Raw genomic sequence first — 3,375 nt, 5'->3', positions numbered from 1 at the left:
AATTTGCATATCGAAGAAAGGAACATGTCAAGGTTTTACCTTTGTCACCTTTTCAGAACAGCCGGGTAAAATGCAGTGAGAAATAAATGGGACCCAGGTGGAACAACACCAAGTAGCTTACGCAATCAATTTCAAATAGCACTGCCATGCCTTCCAAATGCAAAGAATACTGTTTAATGTATAATTAATGAAAACATCAAGCTTTCACATCACCAAATTCATTTTTCAAATTAATCTTGGTCAATTTGAAAAGTGAAGGGCATAAATTGAATAAACTCCAAATCTAAAATTTGACCACATACCCTCATACATTTCTTTCTGAGGGCTTCAAGCAGTGATTGGCTGATTATGAAACTTTATGAGCATAAGTGGAACAGGTTCCCAGTGCTCCCTGTGTCAAATAAGGTCAGATCAAGAAGGACATTCAAAATGGTGCTTTGTACATGTGGAATGCAACTGTGTAGTTTAGAACATTGATGATACATACACTCAAATAGAACCAAATTCACTCACCCTAAAGTGAAACTCTAAAGTAAGTTAATAGACAATAGACATTAGGTGCAGAAGTAGGCCATTCTGCCCTTCGAGCTTGCACCACCATTCATTATGATCATGGCTGATCATCCTCAATCAGTATCCTGTTCCTGCCTTATCTCCATAACTCTTGATTCCACTATCCTTGAGAGCTCTATCCAACTCTTTCTTAAACGAATCCAGAGACTGGGCCTCCACTGCCCTCTGGGCAGAGCATTCCACACATCCACCACTCTCTGGGTGAAGAAGTTTCTCCTCATCTCTGTCCTAAATGGCCCACTCCTTATTTTTAAGCTGTGTCCTCTGGTTCAGGACTCACCCATCAGCGGAAACATGTTTCCTGCCTCCAGAGTGTCCAATCCTTTAATAATCTTGATACGTCTCAATCATATCCACTCTCATTTTTCTAAACTCAAGGGTATACAAGCCCAGTCGCTTCAACCTTTCAACATAAGATAGTCCCGCCATTCCAGGAATTGACCTCGTGAACCTACGTTGCACTCCCTCAATAGCCAGAATGTCTTTCCTCAAATTTGGAGACCAGAAATGCACACAATATTCCAAGTGCGGTCTCACCAGGGTCCTGTACAGCTGCAGAAGAACCTCTTTGCTTCTATACTCAATCCCTCTTGTTATGAAGGCCAGCATTCTATTAGCTTTCTTCACTACCTGCTGTACCTGCATGCTTGCCTTCATTGACTGATGTACAAGAACACCCAGATCTCTTTGTACTGCTCCTTTACCTAAATTGATTCCATTTAGGTAGTAATCTGCCTTCCTGTTCTTGCCACCAAAGTGGATAACCATACATTTATCCACATTAAACTGCATCTGTCATGCATCTGTCCACTCACCTAACCTGTCCAGGTCACCCTGTAATCTCCTAACATCCTCCTCACATTTCACCCTGCCACCCAGTTTTGTATCATCAGCAAATTTGCTAATGTTACTATTAATACCATCTTCTATATCATTAATATATATTGTAAAAAGCTACGGTCCCAGCACTGATCCCTGCGGTACCCCACTGGTCACCGCCTGCCATTCCAAAAGGGAGCCGTTTATCACTACTCTTTGTTTCCTGTCAGCCAACCAATTTTCAATCCAAGTCAGTACTTTGCCCCCAATACCATGCGACCTAATTTTGCTCACTAACCTCCTATGTGGGACTTTATCAAAGTTGGTAGTTCCTGATTTTTTTCTTCAAGATCACTGTTTATCCCTCGCCATTTCTGCTTGCCATTATTCAGGTAATATTTCCTCTCACTCAATTTGTACACTGAAATGAACTATCTGTGCAACAGCTTCCACATTTTTACCTAAGTACCTGTTACAGTATGGGTATACAGATAACAAATTTAATACTTTCTTCTTGTCCAAAAACATCCATTACAGTCTTTCCTTACAGACCACTCGACTCATTAGGCATTTGTATTAGACCAAATATATCTGCTTGACAAAAGTTGATGGCACAAAGTAACCAAGAGAAGCAATTAATTTAGGAAAACTTTTGAGTAATTGACAGCTGAACCAATAAACTATCTGCATCATGATAAATTACATTTATATTGCTCCTTGACTCAATAAAACATCACAAGGTGTTCAGAGGAAAATGGTCAAACAGCATTCGACAGTAAGTCACACAGGTGATGCTAAAGTAGATGATCAAATGTTGTTTTAAATATATCAGTCATGTTAAGGGAATCTTAAAGGTGAAGGGAGTGAGGTGGTGGGATGAGGAGGAAATTCAATAGATTAGAGATTAATTTAATTAATAACCACATTGACCTGATGACTTATTGTATTATAATGCAGTTTTGAAAATAATATTTTATTACACTGGCATGGTTTCTTTAGTTAACCAGCATTTGTTTTCCTCATTGGCCTCCTTCCTTTACAGTTTATTGGGTAGGAAGTGAGGTCTGCAGATGCTGGAGATCAAAGTTGAAACTTTATTGCTGGAACAGCGCAGCAGGTCAGGCAGCATCCAGGGAACAGGAGATTCGACGTTTCGGGCACAGGCCCTTCTTCAGGAATCCTGAAGAAGGGCCTGTGCCCGAAACGTCGAATCTCCTGTTCCCTGGATGCTGCCTGACCTGCTGCGCTGTTCCAGCAATAAAGTTTCAAAGTTTATTGGGTATGCCACCTAAAGCAATGGCTGACCAACAAGCCAGCATCAACTTTTGATTTTTTCTTACTTCAAATAAGAGATGTATTCCATCAAAACCATTCTATCCACAGTCAAACACATGCACAGTTACAAATTTCATAGACATTACTGTTCTTCTTGCAATTATACACCCTGGCAGTTAGTTCTGCCTCAGATGGTGTATCCACCTTCATGCAGCATTTATTTCACAGAATTCCCTCCTAGTGGAGAAGGCCATTGTTCTGAAATGTAGATGTTTGTACTGGAAGCTGACAAATATGTTGTGAATTTCCAGCTATTTTGTGTACACATCTCTTATTGTAATTATTCACGTATCAAGCTCTTCACCTTTATCAGTTAGAACATCTTTTCTGTGTCATTTGGTCAGACTCATAAAGGAGATTTCTAGATTACACAGAACATTTCTGATAAAAGGCTTCTTCTCATCATTACCAATAGCAGCCTGACAGACAAAAGCAATTATGTTTAAACAAAAATGGCAGTGAGCCTTTTGTATTCTGAGCCTTTCTGCTGACCCCTTTCTTCCTGGTAAATGCCTTCAGACAAACTGTTTTATCCATTAATAAAATACAAGATAGCTTCTGGCCTTATTCAAAGTCATGCTGACCTGCTTCCTGATCAGTGTTAACACAGTTGTTCTAATCGTGAAAAGTGTTGCCAACCAACACACA

General features: G+C 39.9%; 1 non-coding gene across 1 annotated transcript; it reads right to left on the bottom strand.

Moving 5' to 3' along the window:
* Window positions 1–3,062: 3,062 nt before the first annotated feature.
* LOC148152203 (small nucleolar RNA SNORD36) lies at window positions 3,063–3,139 on the bottom strand. The gene has a single exon (XR_015758826.1). It is a non-coding gene; the product is annotated as a small nucleolar RNA SNORD36 (small nucleolar RNA).
* Between the last annotated feature and the right edge of the window lie 236 nt (window positions 3,140–3,375).

The sequence above is a fragment of the Chiloscyllium plagiosum genome, unplaced genomic scaffold, assembly GCF_037043375.1.
Source record: "Chiloscyllium plagiosum isolate Xiang-an unplaced genomic scaffold, Cpla_swu_hap1 HiC_scaffold_1, whole genome shotgun sequence".
Classification (NCBI taxonomy): Eukaryota; Metazoa; Chordata; class Chondrichthyes; order Orectolobiformes; family Hemiscylliidae; genus Chiloscyllium; species Chiloscyllium plagiosum.
Note: the sequence above shows the minus strand (reverse complement) of the source record. Positions and strands in the feature narration are given on the sequence as shown.